The 20,000-nt window shown below is 60.6% G+C and overlaps 2 non-coding genes across 2 annotated transcripts; both read left to right on the forward strand.

Moving 5' to 3' along the window:
- The first annotated feature begins 11,789 nt into the window (after nucleotides 1–11,789).
- On the forward strand, nucleotides 11,790–11,908 carry LOC131864090 (5S ribosomal RNA). The gene has a single exon (XR_009362981.1). It is a non-coding gene; the product is annotated as a 5S ribosomal RNA (ribosomal RNA).
- A 5,732-nt stretch (nucleotides 11,909–17,640) lies between these two features.
- Nucleotides 17,641–17,759, forward strand: LOC131864091 (5S ribosomal RNA). Its single transcript, XR_009362982.1, has one exon. It is a non-coding gene; the product is annotated as a 5S ribosomal RNA (ribosomal RNA).
- Nucleotides 17,760–20,000: the final 2,241 nt, after the last annotated feature.

The raw sequence follows: 20,000 nt of genomic DNA on the forward strand, positions 1-20,000 counted from the left end.
GGTTACGGATGCAGCATTGATAGCAATCGAGGTGTGAGGCGAAGGATGCAGAAGTGAGAGCCGAGGGATGTAGCAGAGATAGCAATCGGGGTGTGTGATGCAGAAGAGATAGCAATCGAGGTGTGCGGTGGGAAGGGCCCAGCAGCCAGAATGCATGAAGCGACGGATGAAGCAGTGATGACAACCGGGCTGTGAGGAGAGGAGGGATGCAGCCAAGAAAGCAATCAGGGCTCGAGGCAAGGGATGCATCAAGGATAGCAATCATGTTGTGAGGCGAGATTCCAAAGGCTAAACGTGAGAGGCTGCAGGGTCGACTCAGAGAGGTCTATGCATGTGAGAGGCTGAAAGCAAGGTCGACTCGGAGCGGTCTATGCATCGGGCGCGCTTGGGGCGACTACCAGTGCCAACCCCTTATCCCGCGACGCGTCCGACAAAGAGAACGTTCCAAGGCGGCAGAGGAGGTTACCAGCCGAAGGATGCAGTAGCAATAACAGGTATAGTTCCGCGGCGGCCGAGAAGACTCACCGCATAGGAATCGGGATGCGAGGCGAGGGATGCGGCGGGAAGGCCCCGACGGCTAAACGGAAGAGGCTGCAGGGCCGCCTCGGAATGGTCCAAGCATCGGATGCGATTGGGACGACTACCAGTGCCAACCCCTTATCCCGCGATGCGTCCGATACACAGATAGTTCCAAGGCGGCCGAGGAGCCTCACCGCATATCAATCGGGGTGCGAGGCGAGGGATGGGGCGGGAAGGCCCCAACGGCTAGACGGAAGAGGCTTCAGGGCCACCTCGGAATGGTCCAAGCATCGGACGCGCTTGGGGCGACTGCCAGTGCCAACCCCTTATCCCGCGATGCGTCCGATACACAGATGGTTCCAAGGCGGCCGAGGAGCCTCACCGCATAGCAATCGGGGGTGCGAGGCGAGGGATGGGGCGGGAAGGCCCCAACGGCTAGACGGAAGAGGCTTCAGGGCCGCCTAGGAATGGTCCAAGCATCGGACACGCTTGGGGCGACTACCAGTGACAGCCCCCTATCCCGCGATGCGTCCGATACGAAGATGGTTCCAAGGCGGCCGAGGAGCCTCACCGCATAGCAATCGGGGTGCGAGGTGGGGGATGCGGCGAGATGGCCCCAACGGCTAGACGGAAGAGGCCACAGGGCCGCGTCGGAATAGTCCAAGCATCGGACGCGCTTGGGGCGACTACCAGTGACAACCCCTTATCCCGCGATGCGTCCGATACGAAGATAGTTCCAAGGCGGCCGAGGAGCCTCACCGCATAGCAATCGGGGTGCGAGGTGGGGGATGCGGCGAGATGGCCCCAACGGCTAGACGGAAGAGGCTGCAGGGCCGCCTCGGAATAGTCCAAGCATCGGACGCGCTTGGGGCCACTACCAGTGACAACCCCTTATCCCGCGATGCGTCCGATACGAAGATAGTTCCAAGGCGGCCGAAGAGCCTCACCGCATAGCAATCGGGGTGCGAGGTGGGGGATGCGGCGAGATGGCCCCAACGGCTAGACGGAAGAGGCCACAGGGCCGCCTCGGAATAGTCCAAGCATCGGACGCGCTTGGGGCGACTACCAGTGACAACCCCTTATCCCGCGATGCGTCCGATACGAAGATAGTTCCCAGGCGGCCGAGGAGCCTCACCGCATAGCAATCGGGGTGCGAGGCGAGGGATGCGGCGAGATGGCCCCAAAGGCTAGACGGAAGAGGCTGCAGGGCTGCCTCGGAATAGTCCAAGCATCGGACGCGCTTGGGGCGACTACCACTGCCAACCCCTTATCCCGCGATGCGTCCGATACACAGATAGTTCCGAGGCGGCCGAGGAGGTGGGGGATGCAGCGAGATGGCCCCAACGGCTAGACGGAAGAGGCTGCAGGGCCGCCTCGGAATAGTCCAAGCATCGGACGCGCTTGGGGCGACTACCAGTGACAACCCCTTATCCCGCGATGCGTCCGATACACAGATAGTTCCGAGGCGGCCAAGGAGCCTCACCGCATAGCAATCGTGGTGCGAGGTGGGGGATGCGGCGAGATGGCCCCAACGGCTAGACGGAAGAGGCTGCAGGGCCGCCTCGGAATGGTCCAAGCATCGGATGCGCTTGGGGCGACTACCACTGCCAACCCCTTATCCCGCGATGCGTCCGATACACAGATAGTTCCAAGGCGGCCGAGGAGCCTCACAGCATAGCAATCAGGGTGCGAGGCGAGGGATGCGGCGAGAAAGCCCCAACGGCTAGAGGGAAGAGGCTTCAGGTCCGCCTCGGAATGGTCCAAGCATCGGACGCGCTTGGGGCGACTACCAGTGACAACCCCTTATCCCGCGACGCGTCCGATACACAGATAGTTCCAAGGCGGCCGAGGAGCCTCACCGCATAGCAATCGGGGTGCGAGGCGAGGGATGCGGCGAGAAGGACCCAACGGCTACACGGAAGAGGCTTCGGGGCCGCCTCGGAATGGTCCAAGCATCGGACGCGCTTGGGGCGACTACCAGTGACAACCCCTTATCCCGCGACGCGTCCGATACACAGATAGTTCCAAGGCGGCCGAGGAGCCTCACCGCATAGCAATCGGGGTGCGAGGCGAGGGATGCGGCGAGAAGGACCCAACGGCTAGACGGAAGAGGCTTCGGGGCCGCCTCGGAATGGTCCAAGCATCGGACGCGCTTGGGGCGACTACCAGTGACAACCCCTTATCCCGCGACGCGTCCGATACACAGATAGTTCCAAGGCGGCCGAGGAGCCTCACCGCATAGCAATCGGGGTGCGAGGCGAGGGATGCGGCGAGAAGGACCCAACGGCTAGACGGAAGAGGCTTCGGGTCCGCCTCGGAATGGTCCAAGCATCGGACGCGCTTGGGGCGACTACCAGTGACAACCCCTTATCCCGCGACGCGTCCGATACACAGATAGTTCCAAGGCGGCCGAGGAGCCTCACCGCATAGCAATCGGGGTGCGAGGCGAGGGATGCGGCGAGAAGGACCCAACGGCTAGACGGAAGAGGCTTCGGGTCCGCCTCGGAATGGTCCAAGCATCGGACGCGCTTGGGGCGACTACCAGTGACAACCCCTTATCCCGCGACGCGTCCGATACACAGATAGTTCCAAGGCGGCCGAGGAGCCTCACCGCATAGCAATCGGGGTGCGAGGCGAGGGATGCGGCGAGAAGGACCCAACGGCTAGACGGAAGAGGCTTCGGGTCCGCCTCGGAATGGTCCAAGCATCGGACGCGCTTGGGGCGACTACCAGTGACAACCCCTTATCCCGCGACGCGTCCGATACACAGATAGTTCCGAGGCGGCCGAGGAGCCTCACCGCATAGCAATCGGGGTGCGAGGCGAAGGATGCGGCGAGAAGGACCCAACGGCTAGACGGAAGAGGCTTCGGGTCCGCCTCGGAATGGTCCAAGCATCGGACGCGCTTGGGGCGACTACCAGTGACAACCCCTTATCCCGCGACGCGTCCGATACACAGATAGTTCCAAGGCGGCCGAGGAGCCTCACCGCATAGCAATCGGGGTGCGAGGCGAGGGATGCGGCGAGAAGGACCCAACGGCTAGACGGAAGAGGCTTCAGGGCCGCCTCGGAATGGTCCAAGCATCGAACGCGCTTGGGGCGACTACCAGTGACAACCCCTTATCCCGCGACGCGTCCGATACACAGATAGTTCCGAGGCGGCCGAGGAGCCTCACCGCATAGCAATCGGGGTGCGAGGCGAGGGATGCGGCGAGAAGGACCCAACGGCTAGACGGAAGAGGCTTCAGGGCCGCCTCGGAATGGTCCAAGCATCGGACGCGCTTGGGGCGACTACCAGTGACAACCCCTTATCCCGCGACGCGTCCGATACACAGATAGTTCCGAGGCGGCCGAGGAGCCTCACCGCATAGCAATCGGGGTGCGAGGCGAGGGATGCGGCGAGAAGGACCCAACGGCTAGACGGAAGAGGCTTCAGGGCCGCCTCGGAATGGTCCAAGCATCGGACGCGCTTGGGGCGACTACCAATGACAACCCCTTATCCCGCGACGCGTCCGATACACAGATAGTTCCGAGGCGGCCGAGGAGCCTCACCGCATAGCAATCGGGGTGCGAGGCGAGGGATGCGGCGAGAAGGACCCAACGGCTAGACGGAAGAGGCTTCAGGGCCGCCTCGGAATGGTCCAAGCATCGGACGCGCTTGGGGCGACTACCAGTGACAACCCCTTATCCCGCGACGCGTCCGATACACAGATAGTTCCGAGGCGGCCGAGGAGCCTCACCGCATAGCAATCGGGGTGCGAGGCGAGGGATGCGGCGAGAAGGACCCAACGGCTAGACGGAAGAGGCTTCAGGGCCGCCTCGGAATGGTCCAAGCATCGGACGCGCTTGGGGCGACTACCGTTGCCAACCCCTTATCCCGCGATGCGTCTGATACACAGATAGTTCCGAGGCGGCCGAGGAGCCTCACCGCATAGCAATCGGGTTGCGAGGCAGATTATTGGGAAGGGAACCCCCTGGGATGCGGCTCAAGCAGTGCCCAAAGGGACTGGAATGCGGAATCACATCGAGAGACCCAAATGCTATACGAGGGCTCAAATCGAATTATCGATTTGGCCACGACATGGACGCATCGGAACGACTACCTTTGCCGAACCACTCGCAATTGCATCCATACCGAAACCAATAGACATTTCCGTTAGAGCCCTCGCATAGCATTCGGGAATCTCGCATGCCCCTCTAAATCGACCAATGCTGGCGCTCAATGAAAATCCGAGCGCTACCACCGTTCGAGCGCCAGCATTGGTCGAGTTAGAGGGGCACGGGGGAGAATGCTCCAGTCAACACCTCCCCTATATAAGTTATTTGTCCGATTCTCGCACAACCGTAGTCTGCCTCGTCGAATCAAACAACGGTCCCAGATTCCGACTTCCGTTCCGTAGAGACCCAAAAGCTAGATGGAGGCTCGCAAGAAAGAGAGTCGGCGCATAGCAATCGGGTTTCTCGAACGTTTAGGGACCGAGCTCACTTGCGGATAGGGCAAAATCCGCCAAGCAACCCAAAAGCTAGACGGGGGCTCGAATCGAATCGCCTAGGCGGCCACAACAACGACGTGTTGGATCGACTACCAGTGCCAAACCATTCAGCAAGACTAGTCTGTGTCGAGGCCGGATAGAGATTCTCAGAGAGCGCCCGCATAGCATTTAGGAGACCTGCCGCGTCCCTCACACTCGACAAATGGTGGTGCACGTTTATAAATCCGAGCGATCCCAACCCTTTCAAGCACCAACATCGGTCGAGATAGAGGGGCACGGAGGGGGCTGCGTGAGACAACACAGTCCCCTATATAAGTTATTTGTCCGATTCTCACACATCCGAAGAATGGTCATCAAATCGGACAACAGCCCAAACTTCCGACTTCCGTCCCAGAAAGCCCAAGAGCTATCTAAAACGTTCATGGCCGGAACTCGATCGCGGCTATACCAGTCCGCCAAGCAACCCAAAAGCTAGACTGGAGCTCTAGTCGAATCACCTCTGTGGCCATTGCAAGGACGTGTTGGAGCGACTACCATTGCCGAACCATTCCGCAGGTCGAGTCCATACCAAGGCCGCATAGAGATTCACGATGAGCTCCTGCATAGCAATCAGGAGACTTGCCGTGTCCATCACAATCGATAAATCCTGGTGCAAGATTTTTGCATCCGAGCGCTCCAACCAGTCGAGCACCAGCATCAATCGACATAAACGGGCACGGGGGGAGGATGCTCGAGAACACTACCTCCCCTATATAAGTTATTTGTCCGATTCTCAAGCAGCCGAAGTCTGGTCATCGAATCGGGTCAAAGACCACAACTTCCGACTTTACCCACAATGCAAGTCATCGAATCGAACATCGGCCCCCGAGTCGGACTCCATGCGTATGTCAGGTCATCGGACCCAAATTCCGCCTTCCTGCGCATGGCGGGCCATCAATATCAACTCGGTCATCGGACCCAAACTCCGCCTTTTTGCGTATGGCACGCCTTCAAATCGGTCATCGGACCCAAATTCCGCCTTCCTGTGCATGGCGGGCCATCAACATCAACTCGGTCATCGGACCCAAATTCCGCCTTTCTGCGCATGGCACGCCATCAACTCGGTCATCGGACCCAAATTCCGCCTTCCTGCGCATGGCAGGTCATCGGACACAAATTCAGACCTCGCCAATATGCCTACGTATCGAATCGGTCATCGGACCCAACTTCCGACTTCATCCATACTGTAGGGTCTTTGAGGTTGGCGCGGTGCGCTCAACCCAGGGAGTCGACCCATCGAAGCATACACCTCCCCTATATAAGCTATTTGTCCGATTCCCACACCTGTGTAGTTTGCACCTCTGACCAGGACATCGACCCCAACTTCCGAACTCGACTGCAACGACGGCACCAGCGCCTTGGTGCGCACCTTGCGACGCACAGTCCCAACATTCGCCTTCCTGCACATGGCAGGTCATCGGACCCAAATTCCGACCTCGCGAGTATGCCTACATATCGAATCGGTCATCGGACCCAACTTCCGACTTCATCCATACCGTAGGGTCTTTGAGGTTGGCGCGGTGCGCTCAACCCGGGGAGTCGACCCAACGAAGCATACACCTCCCCTATATAAGCTATTTGTCCGATTCCCACACCTGTGTAGTTTGCACCTCCGATCAAGACATCGACCCCAACTTCCGAACTCGCCTCCAACGACCGAACCAGCGCCTTGGTGCGCACCTTGCAACGCACAGTGCCAACATTCGCCTTCCTGCACGTGGCAGGTCATCGGACCCAAATTCCGACCTCGCGAGTATGCCTACATATCGAATCGGTCATCGGACCCAACTTCCGACTTCATCCATACCGTAGGGTCTTTGAGGTTGGCGCGGTGCGCTCAACCCGGGGAGTCGACCCAACGAAGCATACACCTCCCCTATATAAGCTATTTGTCCGATTCCCACACCTGTGTAGCTTGCACCTCCGATCAGGACATCGACCCCAACTTCCGAACTCGACTAAAAAGACCGCACCAGCGCCTTGGTGTGCACCTTGCAACGCACAGTGTCAACATTCGCCTTCCTGCACATGGCAGGTCATCGGACCCAAATTCCGACCTCATGAGCATACCTACTAATCGAATCGGTCATCGGACCCAACTTCCGACTTCATCCATACCGTAGGGTCTTTGAGGTTGGCGCGGTGCGCTCAACCTGGGGAGTCGACCCATCGAAGCATACACCTCCCCTATATAAGCTATTTGTCCGATTCCGACACCTGTGTAGTTTGCACCTCCGCTCAGGACATCGACCCCAACTTCCGAACTCGCCTGCAACGACCGAACCAGCGCCTTGGTGCGCACCAAAAGTGCGCACTTTTGGAGGGCACTTTTGTGCGCTCCAAAGGTGCGCACTTTTGGAGGGCACTTTTCTGCGCTCCAAAGGTGCGCACTTTTGGAGGGCACTTTTTGGAGGGCACTTTTCTGCGCTCCAAAGGTGCGCACTTTTGGAGGGCACTTTTTGGAGGGCACTTTTCTGCGCTCCAAAGGTGCGCACTTTTGGAGGGCACTTTTTGGAGGGCACTTTTCTGCGCTCCAAAGGTGCGCACTTTTGGAGGGCACTTTTTGGAGGGCACTTTTCTGCGCTCCAAAGGTGCGCACTTTTGGAGGGCACTTTTTGGAGGGCACTTTTCTGCGCTCCAAAGGTGCGCACTTTTGGAGGGCACTTTTTGGAGGGCACTTTTCTGCGCTCCAAAGGTGCGCACTTTTGGAGGGCACTTTTTGGAGGGCACTTTTCTGCGCTCCAAAGGTGCGCACTTTTGGAGGGCACTTTTTGGAGGGCACTTTTCTGCGCTCCAAAGGTGCGCACTTTTGGAGGGCACTTTTTGGAGGGCACTTTTCTGCGCTCCAAAGGTGCGCACTTTTGGAGGGCACTTTTTGGAGGGCACTTTTCTGCGCTCCAAAGGTGCGCACTTTTGGAGGGCACTTTTTGGAGGGCACTTTTCTGCGCTCCAAAGGTGCGCACTTTTGGAGGGCACTTTTGTGCACTCCAAAGGTGCGCACTTTTGGAGGGCACTTTTCCTGTGCTCCAAAGGTGCACACCTAGGTGAGCACCTTCGACCACACCTTGTAGCACACCAAACTCTGACTTTCGACTTCATCCGCAATGCAGGGTCTTTGAGGTTGGCGCAATGCGCACAACCAGGGGAGTCGACCCATCAAACCCAACACCTCCCCTATATAAGCTATTTGTCTGATTCTCATACATGCGTAGCCTGCAGGAGCAATTAGGACATCGACCCCAACTTTCGGCTTCTAAACGAAAACAAGGTCTTTGAGGTTGGTGTAATGCGAACAACTAGGGGAGTCAACCCATCAAACCCAACACCTCCCCTATATAAGCTATTTGTCTGATTCTCATACATGTGTAGTCTACAGGAGCAATTAGGACATCGACCCCAACTTTTGACTTCTTAACGAAAACAAGGTCTTTGAGGTTGACGTAATGCGCACAACCAGGGGAGTCGACCCATCAAACCCAACACCTCCCCTATATAAGCTATTTGTCCGATTCTCATACATGTGTAGCCTGCAGGAGCCATTAGGACATTGACCCCAACTTTTGACTTCTTAACGAAAACAAGGTCTTTGAGGTTGGCGTAATGCGCACAACCAAGGGAGTTGACCCATCAAACCCAACACCTCCCCTATATAAGCTATTTGTCTGATTCTCATACATGTGTAGCCTGCAACAACGATTAGGACATCCACCCCAACTTCTGAATTCGTCTGCGTTGACCGCACCAAAGGTGCACGCCTTGGTGCTCACCAAAATCCGACTTCCGACTTCTTCTGCTATGCGGGGTCTTTGAGGTTGGCGCAGTGCGCACAACCAGGGGAGTCAACCCACCGAATGCAACACCTCCCCTATATAAGCTATTTGTCTGATTCTCATACATGCGTAGACTGCAGCAATGATTAGGACATCCACCCCAACTTTTGACTTCTTAAACAAGACAGGGTCTTTGAAGTTGGTGCAGTGCACACAACCAGGGGAGTCGACCCATCAAACGCAACACCTCCCCTATATAAAGCTATTTGTCCGATTCTCATACGTGTAGTCTGCAGCAGCGATTAGGACATCGACCCCAACTTCCGAATTCGTTTGCATTGACCGCACCAAAGGTGCACGCCTTGGTGTGCACCCTGGAGTGCACTTTGGTGCTCACCTCGGTGCACACTTTGGTGTGCACCTCGGTGTGCACCAAAGGTGCGCACCTTGGAGCGCACCAAAGGTGTACACTTTGGAGCGCACCACATAGGGTCTTTGAGAGGTTGGCGCAGTGCGCACACCAAGGTGGGTGTTGAGGTGCGTGCCGAGGTGGGTGGGTGCTAGGGTGCGCTCCATGGTGGGTGCCAGGGTGGGTGCGTGCTAGGGTGGATTCCAAAGAGGGTCATAGGGTGGGTGCCAAGGTGGGTTGGTGATATAGTGGGTTCAAAGGTGGGTACTAGGGTGGGTTCCAAGGTGGGTCACAAGTTGGGTGCCAGGATGCGTGGGTGTTAGGTTGGGTGCCAAGGTGGGCTCCTGCGTGGGTGGGTGCTAGGGTGGGTTTCAAGGTGGACGCGAGGGCGGGTGCCAAGGTGGGTAACAAGTTGGGTGTTAGGATGGGTGAGTGCTAGAGTGGGTGCCAAGGTGGGTGGGTGCTAAGGTGGATGCCAAGGTGGTTCACAGGGTGGGTGGGTTCTAGGGTGAGTTCCAAGGTGGGTCACAGGTTCAGTGCTAGGGTGGGTGTCAAGGCGGGTGTCGAGGTGCCTGGGTGCTAGGGTGTGGATGCCAATGTGGGTCATAGGGTGGGTACTAGGGTGGGCTGCAATGTGGGTGCCAAGGTGGGTAACATGCTCGGTGGGTTCTAAATTGGGTGCCAGGGTGGGTGTGCACCCACCTTGCCCGAGGTGGGTGCCAAGGTGCCAGTGTGGGTGGGTGCTAAGGTGGATGCCAAGGTGGGTGAGAAGGTGGGTGATAGGTTGAGTGGTAGGATGGGTGGGTGCCAAGATGGGTCACAGGGTGGGTGCAAGGGTGGGTAGGTGCTAGGGTTGGTGTCAGGGTGGGTGGGTGCTAGGTTGGGTTCCAAGGTGGGTGCGAGGGTGAGTGTCAAGGTGGGTCACAGGTTAGGTGCTAGGATGGGTGAGTGCTAGGGTGCAAAGGTGCCAGGGTGGGTGCTAGGATGGGTCGATGCTAGGGTGAGTGGCAAGGTGGGTCCACAAGTGTCAAGGTGGGTGCCGAGGTGGGTGCCAAGTCGGCGACTGCTATGGTGGATGCCAAGGTGGGTCACGGGGTGGGTGCCAAGTTGCTAGGTTGGGTTCCAAGGTGGGTGCCAACGTGGGTGCTAGGGTGCGTGGGTTAAAGGGTGTGTCACAACGTGGGTGCCAGGATGGGTGCGCACCCACACTGGCCAAGACGGGTGCGGGTGCAAGGTTGGGTTCCAAGCCCGGTCACAGGCTGGGTGCTAGGATGGGTGGGTGCCAAGGTGGGCACCAGGGTGGGTGCACCCACCCTGGCCAAGGTGGGTCACGGGGTGGGTCCTAGGGTGGGTAACGGGGTGGGTACTAAGGTGCGTGCCAAGGTGGGTCATAGGGTGGGTGCCAAGGTGGGCACCAGGGTGGGTGTGCACCAACCCTAGCCAGGGTAGGTCACGGGGTGGTTGTCGGGGTGGGCGTCAAGGAGCCAAGGTGGGTGGCAAGTAGCCAAGTTGCGTGCCAAGGTGGGTGTCGGGGTGGGTGCCAAGGATCCAAGGTGGGTGCCAAGGAACCAAGGTGGGTGTCTGGGTGGGTGCCGAGGTGGGAGCCAGGGTGGGTCCCAAGGTGAGTGCAAAGGTGGGTGCCAGGGTCAAGGTGAGTGCCAATGTGGGTTCCAAGGTGCCAGGGTCAGGGTGAGTGCCAATGTGGGTTCAAAGGTGCTAAGTTGGGTGCGAGGTTGGGTGCGAGGGTGGGTGGGTGCCAAGGTGTGCTAGGTGGAAGCCCGGGTGGGTCGGCATCCCATGGGTGTCGAGTTGGGTGCCTGATGGGTGCTTCTTGTCAAGTTTTAGTCGTCGGGACTCATTTCGAGCCTTAGAGGTCGTTTCTTGTCCGGTTGCCCTGTCTTCGACCTGGGAACCCAATTTTGGTCCTCGGGTCCCATTTTTTTTTGTCTCGCATCCCACTTTTGGCCTGTGGCCTTTTCGGGGTCGATTCTCGTTTTGGGCATCAGAGCATGTTTCTTCTCCTAAAACCCAATATTTGTTTATTAAGTCTCGGAACACATTTTTGTTCTCGTGGACCCATCATGGGTCTTGGAACGCATTTGTGGTCCTTGGGTCCCATTTTGCATCCCGAAACTTGTGTTTTGGTGCTTGATCCCTATTTTGGGTGCCCACCTTGCACCAAGTGCGCACCCGGGGCAAACCGAGCGCCTTGGTGCACCGGGGCAAGATCGAGCGTGCACCCGAGGCGCCCCGAACATGCACCAAGGTGCACTCGGCCCACATGTGAGCGCAGGTCGTTGCGCCCGAGGTGGTGTGTGGGCACCGCGTTGCAGACGGGACACTGCACGCACACGACGCCCCCTCCAGGTGCACGCACGTAGGCCGGGCCGGGTGCACACCCGACGCCCTAGCAAGGTGCGCGCACCCGGGCAGGGCTCACACTTGGCGAACGGGGCGCACTTCGCGAGGGAGGGTGTGCACCTCGACGGGGGTGGGTGGCCGGGGTGGATTCGCACGTGGGTCGCGGTTTGCTAAGTACACACTGCGACAAGCTCATAACGGGTGCGATCATACCAGCGTTAGTGCACCGGATCCCATCAGAACTCCGCAGTTAAGCGCGCTTGGGCCGGAGTAGTACTGGGATGGGTGACCTCCCGGGAAGTCCCGGTGTTGCACCCTTTTTTAGTTTTTCGCCGGGCGTCGCAATGCTATTTGAATAAACCTTTTGCCCGTTTGCGTTCTCGTCGGGGCCGGGCCGGGCCGGGGTGCGCTGCCCGCACTACCGCGCGCGCGGGGGGCGACACCGAGCGCGCACCCGAGGCGCCCCGAGCACACAGGCCACGGTGCAACCCGGGCGTTGTGCGCGCACCCCGGTGCGCCCGAGGTGCTGCGCGCGCACCCAGGTGAAATCGGTGTGCACCTCGGCCAGTGCGCGCTCGGTCGAGTCGCGCACGTTGGCCAAGGTGCACGGTGATGTTTCTTACTCTAAGGTTCCGCACCAGACGCCCGGGACAGGTGAGCGAAGCTGGGCGGGGCCGGGTGCGCGGCCGGGGCAGGTGCACGCAGCTGGAGAGAGCTTTGGAGCACACTTCGGAGCGCACCAATGATGCGCTCCATTCAAAAGTTTCCTGAAAAGGCAAAAAAAGTTGAGATTATAGAATTTCCCACTTGAGAGATTGTAAAAAAAAAAAATTTAAAATGAAGGAAACGCGGGTGCCAAGGTGTGCGCAGCCCAGCCAAGGTGTGCGCACCAAGGCGCCCACCCTGGCGAAGGTGCACGCAAGGTGCGCACCCGAGGCAAACCGGACAATTAACCCAACTTTCGACTTCGCGCGCACCTTGGAGCGCACTTCGGAGCGCTCCTTGGTGCGCACCAATCTTGGGCACCTCGGAGTGCACCATGGCGCCCACCAAGGTGCGCACCCGGGGCAAACCGAGCTCCGACTTCGTGCGCACCTTGGAGCGCACGAAAGGTGCGCACCATGGCGCCCACCAAGGTGCGCAGCCCAGCCAAGGCGTGCGCATCAAGGTGCGCACCCTGGCGAAGGTGCGCACCCGGGGCAAACCGAGCTCCGACTTCGTGCGCACCTTGGAGCGCACAAAAGGTGCGCAACCCAGCCAAGGTGTGCGCACCCCGGTCAAACCGAGCTCCGAATCGTGCGCACCAGAGGTGCACGCCATCGTGCGCACCTTGGAGCACACTTCGGAGCCCTCCTTGGTGCGCGCCGATGTTGCGCACCTCGGAGCGCACCCGGGGAAAACAATGCAATTAACCCGACTTTCGACTTCGTGGGCACCTCGGAGCGCTCTCGGGTTCGCACCTCGGAGCACACCGAGGTGCGCACCTTTGATGCGCTGCCTTCACCAATTTCCAGAAAAGGCAAGAAAACATTGAGAAGGTGTGCGCACCGAGGTGCCCACCCTGGCGAAGGTGCACGCGAGGTGCGCACCCGGGGCAAACCGGGCTCCGACTTCGTGCACGCCGCACCTTGGAGCACACTTCGGAGCGCTCCTTGGTGCGCACCAGGGCGCGCAACCCAGCCGAGGTGCCCACCCCGGCGAAGGTGCACGCGAGGTGCGCACCCGGGGCAAACCGGGCTCCGACTTCGTGCACGCCATGGTGCCCACCGCGGCGAAGGTGCACGCGAGGTGCGCACCCGGGGCAAACCGGGCTCCGACTTCGTGCACGCCGCACCTTGGAGCACACTTCGGAGCGCTCCTTGGTGCGCACCATGGTGCCCACCAGGGCGCGCAACCCCGCCGAAGGTGCACGCGAGGTGCGCACCCGGGGCAAACCGGGCTCCGACTTCGTGCACGCCGCACCTTGGAGCACACTTCGGAGCGCTCCTTGGTGCGCACCATGGTGCCCACCAGGGCGCGCAACCCCGCCGAAGGTGCACGCGAGGTGCGCACCCGGGGCAAACCGGGCTCCGACTTCGTGCACGCCATGGTGCGCACCGCGGCGAAGGTGCGCACCCGGGGCAAACCGGGCTCCGACTTCGTGCACGCCGCACCTTGGAGCACACTTCGGAGCGCTCCTTGGTGCGCACCAGGGCGCGCAACCCAGCCGAGGTGCCCACCCCGGCGAAGGTGCACGCGAGGTGCGTACCCGGGGCAAACCGGGCTCCGACTTCGTGCACGCCGCACCTTGGAGCACACTTCGGAGCGCTCCTTGGTGCGCACCATGGTGCCCACCAGGCCGCGCAACCCAGCCAAGGTGTGCGCACCAAGGTGCACGCGAGGTGCGCACCCGGGGCAAACCGGGGTCCGACTTCGTGCACGCCGCACCTTGGAGCACACATCGGGGCGCTCCCGGGTTCGCACCGGCGTTGCGCACCGTGGTGGGCACCTCGGAGCACACCAAGGTGGGCAGCGAGGTGCGCACCTTTGATGCGATGCCTTCACTAATTTCCATAAAAGGCAAAAAAAAAACGAGATTTTAAAATTTCCGTTTTGAAAGATAGTGAGAAAAAGGGAATGCTGGTGCCATCTTGAGCCCGCCCTGGTGCGCAGCCCAGCCAAGGTGTGCGCACCAAGGTGCCCACCCTGGCGAAGGTGCGCGCCCGGGCAATTAACCCAACTTCCAACTTCGCGCGCGCCAGGGTGGGAGCGCACCCAACAACCGGGCCTGGGAAGAGCCAATGCGAGAAACCCCACCAAACGCTCTGACAAAAAAAGAGGGGGCGCTCCAGTAACCCCGCTTCGGAGCGCACCCTGGGCAAACCCAGCCAAGGTGCCCACCCCGGCCAAGGTGCAGGCGAGGTGCGCACCCGGGGCAAACCGGGCTCCGACAACGTGCACGCCGCACCTTGGAGCACACTTCGTAGCGCTCCCGGGTGCGCACCTCAGAGCACACCAAGGTGGGCAGCGAGGTGCGCACCTTTGATGCGCTGCCTTCACTAATTTCCAGAAAAGGCAAAAAAAAAAGGAGATTTTAAAATTTCCGTTTTGAAAGATAGTGAAAAAAACGGAACGCGCGTGCCATCTTGAGCCCGCCCTGGTGCGCAGCCCAGGTAAGGTGCCCACCCTGGCAAAGGTGCGCACCCGGGCAATTAACCCTACTTCCGACTTCGTGCGCGCCAGGGTGGCAACCGGGCCTCGGAAGAGCCAATGCGAGAAACCCCACCAAACGCTCCGACAAAAAAAGAGGCGGCGCTCCAATAACCCCGCTTCGGAGCGCAGCCGGGGCAAACCCAGCCAAGGTGCCCACCCCGACGAAGGTGCACGCGAGGTGCGCACCCGGGGCAAACCGGGCTCCGACAACGTGCACGCAGCACCTTGGAGCACACTTCGAAGCACTCCCGGGTGCCCACCGGCGTTGCGCACCGTGGTGGGCAGCGAGGTGCGCACCTTTGATGCGCTGCCTTCACTAATTTCCAGAAAAAGGCAAAAAAAAATGAGATTTTAAAATTTCCGTTTTGAAAGATAGTGAAAAAAAAGGAACGCGGGTGCCATCTTGAGCCCGCCCTGGTGCGCAGCCCAGGCAAGGCATGCGCACCAAGGTGCCCACCCGAGGTGCACACCCGGGGCAAACCGGGCTCCGACTTCGTGCAGGCCGCACCTTGGAGCACACTTCGGAGCGCTCCTTGGTGCGCACCATGGTGCCCACCAGGGCGCGCAACCCAGCCAAGGTCTGCACACCAAGGTGCCCACCCCGGCGAAGGTGCACGCGAGGTGCGCACCCGGGGCAAACCGGGCTCCGACTTCGTGCACGCCATGGTGCCCACCGCGGCGAAGGTGCACGCGAGGTGCGCACCCGGGGCAAACCGGGCTCCGACTTCGTGCACGCCGCACCTTGGAGCACACTTCGGAGCGCTCCTTGGTGCGCACCATGGTGCCCACCAGGGCGCGCAACCCAGCCAAGGTGTGCGCACCAAGGTGCACGCGAGGTGCGCACCCGGGGCAAACCGGGGTCCGACTTCGTGCACGCCGCACCTTGGAGCACACATCGGAGCGCTCCCAGGTTCGCACCAGCGTTGCGCACCTTTGATGCGCTGCCTTCACTAATTTCCAGAAAAGGCAAAAAAAAACGATATTTTAAAATTTCCGTTCTGAAAGATAGTGAAAAAAACGGAACGCGGGTGCCATCTTGAGCCCTTCCTGGTGCGCAGCCCAGGCAAGTTGTGCGCACCAAGGTGCCCACCCTGGCGGAGGTGCGCGCCCGGGGCAAACCGGGCTCCGACTTCGTGCACTGCATGGTGCCCACCAAGGCGCGCAACCCAGCCAAGGTGCCCACCGCAGCGAAGGTGCACGCGAGGTGCGCACCCGAGGTGCACACCCGGGGCAAACCGGGCTCCGACTTCGTGCACGCCGCACCTTGGAGCACACTTCAGAGCGCTCCTTGGTACGCACCAGGGCGCGCAACCCAGCCAAGGTGCTCACCCCGGCGAAGGTGCACGCGAGGTGCGCACCCGGGGCAAACCGGGCTCGGACTTCGTGCACGCCGCACCTTGGAGCACACATCGGAGCGCTCCCGGGTTCGCACCAGCATTGCGCACCTTTGATGCGCTGCCTTCACTAATTTCCAGAAAAGGCAAAAAAAAGAAAAAAATGAGATTTTAAAATTTCCGTTTTGAAAGATAGTGAAAAAAACGGAACGCGGGTGCCATCTTGAGCCCGCCGTGGTGTGCAGCCCAGGCAAGTTGTGCGCACCAAGGCACCCACCCTGGCCAAGGTGGGTCACGGGGTGGGTCCTAGGGTGGGTAACGGGGTGGGTACTAAGGTGCGTGCCAAGGTGGGTCATAGGGTGGGTGCCAAGGTGGGCACCAGGGTGGGTGTGCACCAACCCTAGCCAGGGTAGGTCACGGGGTGGTTGTCGGGGTGGGCGTCAAGGAGCCAAGATGGGTGGCAAGTAGCCAAGTTGCGTGCCAAGGTGGGTGTCGGGGTGGGTGCCAAGGATCCAAGGTGGGTGCCAAGGAACCAAGGTGGGTGTCTGGGTGGGTGCCGAGGTGGGAGCCAGGGTGGGTCCCAAGGTGAGTGCAAAGGTGGGTGCCAGGGTCAAGGTGAGTGCCAATGTGGGTTCCAAGGTGCCAGGGTCAGGGTGAGTGCCAATGTGGGTTCAAAGGTGCTAAGTTGGGTGCGAGGTTGGGTGCGAGGGTGGGTGGGTGCCAAGGTGTGCTAGGTGGAAGCCCGGGTGGGTCGGCATCCCATGGGTGTCGAGTTGGGTGCCTGATGGGTGCTTCTTGTCAAGTTTTAGTCGTCGGGACTCATTTCGAGCCTTAGAGGTCGTTTCTTGTCCGGTTGCCCTGTCTTCGACCTGGGAACCCAATTTTGGTCCTCGGGTCCCATTTTTTTTTGTCTCGCATCCCACTTTTGGCCTGTGGCCTTTTCGGGGTCGATTCTCGTTTTGGGCATCAGAGCATGTTTCTTCTCCTAAAACCCAATATTTGTTTATTAAGTCTCGGAACACATTTTTGTTCTCGTGGACCCATCATGGGTCTTGGAACGCATTTGTGGTCCTTGGGTCCCATTTTGCATCCCGAAACTTGTGTTTTGGTGCTTGATCCCTATTTTGGGTGCCCACCTTGCACCAAGTGCGCACCCGGGGCAAACCGAGCGCCTTGGTGCACCGGGGCAAGATCGAGCGTGCACCCGAGGCGCCCCGAACATGCACCAAGGTGCACTCGGCCCACATGTGAGCGCAGGTCGTTGCGCCCGAGGTGGTGTGTGGGCACCGCGTTGCAGACGGGACACTGCACGCACACGACGCCCCCTCCAGGTGCACGCACGTAGGCCGGGCCGGGTGCACACCCGACGCCCTAGCAAGGTGCGCGCACCCGGGCAGGGCTCACACTTGGCGAACGGGGCGCACTTCGCGAGGGAGGGTGTGCACCTCGACGGGGGTGGGTGGCCGGGGTGGATTCGCACGTGGGTCGCGGTTTGCTAAGTACACACTGCGACAAGCTCATAACGGGTGCGATCATACCAGCGTTAGTGCACCGGATCCCATCAGAACTCCGCAGTTAAGCGCGCTTGGGCCGGAGTAGTACTGGGATGGGTGACCTCCCGGGAAGTCCCGGTGTTGCACCCTTTTTTAGTTTTTCGCCGGGCGTCGCAATGCTATTTGAATAAACCTTTTGCCCGTTTGCGTTCTCGTCGGGGCCGGGCCGGGCCGGGGTGCGCTGCCCGCACTACCGCGCGCGCGGGGGCGACACCGAGCGCGCACCCGAGGCGCCCCGAGCACACAGGCCACGGTGCAACCCGGGCGTTGTGCGCGCACCCCGGTGCGCCCGAGGTGCTGCGCGCGCACCCAGGTGAAATCGGTGTGCACCTCGGCCAGTGCGCGCTCGGTCGAGTCGCGCACGTTGGCCAAGGTGCACGGTGATGTTTCTTACTCTAAGGTTCCGCACCAGACGCCCGGGACAGGTGAGCGAAGCTGGGCGGGGCCGGGTGCGCGGCCGGGGCAGGTGCACGCAGCTGGAGAGAGCTTTGGAGCACACTTCGGAGCGCACCAATGATGCGCTCCATTCAAAAGTTTCCTGAAAAGGCAAAAAAAGTTGAGATTATAGAATTTCCCACTTGAGAGATTGTAAAAAAAAAAAATTTAAAATGAAGGAAACGCGGGTGCCAAGGTGTGCGCAGCCCAGCCAAGGTGTGCGCACCAAGGCGCCCACCCTGGCGAAGGTGCACGCAAGGTGCGCACCCGAGGCAAACCGGACAATTAACCCAACTTTCGACTTCGCGCGCACCTTGGAGCGCACTTCGGAGCGCTCCTTGGTGCGCACCAATCTTGGGCACCTCGGAGTGCACCATGGCGCCCACCAAGGTGCGCACCCGGGGCAAACCGAGCTCCGACTTCGTGCGCACCTTGGAGCGCACGAAAGGTGCGCACCATGGCGCCCACCAAGGTGCGCAGCCCAGCCAAGGCGTGCGCATCAAGGTGCGCACCCTGGCGAAGGTGCGCACCCGGGGCAAACCGAGCTCCGACTTCGTGCGCACCTTGGAGCGCACAAAAGGTGCGCAACCCAGCCAAGGTGTGCGCACCCCGGTCAAACCGAGCTCCGAATCGTGCGCACCAGAGGTGCACGCCATCGTGCGCACCTTGGAGCACACTTCGGAGCCCTCCTTGGTGCGCGCCGATGTTGCGCACCTCGGAGCGCACCCGGGGAAAACAATGCAATTAACCCGACTTTCGACTTCGTGGGCACCTCGGAGCGCTCTCGGGTTCGCACCTCGGAGCACACCGAGGTGCCCACCCTGGCGAAGGTGCACGCGAGGTGCGCACCCGGGGCAAACCGGGCTCCGACTTCGTGCACGCCGCACCTTGGAGCACACTTCGGAGCGCTCCTTGGTGCGCACCAGGGCGCGCAACCCAGCCGAGGTGCCCACCCCGGCGAAGGTGCACGCGAGGTGCGCACCCGGGGCAAACCGGGCTCCGACTTCGTGCACGCCATGGTGCCCACCGCGGCGAAGGTGCACGCGAGGTGCGCACCCGGGGCAAACCGGGCTCCGACTTCGTGCACGCCGCACCTTGGAGCACACTTCGGAGCGCTCCTTGGTGCGCACCATGGTGCCCACCAGGGCGCGCAACCCCGCCGAAGGTGCACGCGAGGTGCGCACCCGGGGCAAACCGGGCTCCGACTTCGTGCACGCCGCACCTTGGAGCACACTTCGGAGCGCTCCTTGGTGCGCACCATGGTGCCCACCAGGGCGCGCAACCCCGCCGAAGGTGCACGCGAGGTGCGCACCCGGGGCAAACCGGGCTCCGACTTCGTGCACGCCATGGTGCGCACCGCGGCGAAGGTGCGCACCCGGGGCAAACCGGGCTCCGACTTCGTGCACGCCGCACCTTGGAGCACACTTCGGAGCGCTCCTTGGTGCGCACCAGGGCGCGCAACCCAGCCGAGGTGCCCACCCCGGCGAAGGTGCACGCGAGGTGCGTACCCGGGGCAAACCGGGCTCCGACTTCGTGCACGCCGCACCTTGGAGCACACTTCGGAGCGCTCCTTGGTGCGCACCATGGTGCCCACCAGGCCGCGCAACCCAGCCAAGGTGTGCGCACCAAGGTGCACGCGAGGTGCGCACCCGGGGCAAACCGGGGTCCGACTTCGTGCACGCCGCACCTTGGAGCACACATTGGGGCGCTCCCGGGTTCGCACCGGCGTTGCGCACCGTGGTGGGCACCTCGGAGCACACCAAGGTGGGCAGCGAGGTGCGCACCTTTGATGCGATGCCTTCACTAATTTCCATAAAAGGCAAAAAAAAAACGAGATTTTAAAATTTCCGTTTTGAAAGATAGTGAGAAAAAGGGAATGCTGGTGCCATCTTGAGC

The sequence above is a fragment of the Cryptomeria japonica genome, unplaced genomic scaffold (assembly GCF_030272615.1).
Source record: "Cryptomeria japonica unplaced genomic scaffold, Sugi_1.0 HiC_scaffold_76, whole genome shotgun sequence".
Classification (NCBI taxonomy): domain Eukaryota; kingdom Viridiplantae; phylum Streptophyta; class Pinopsida; order Cupressales; family Cupressaceae; genus Cryptomeria; species Cryptomeria japonica.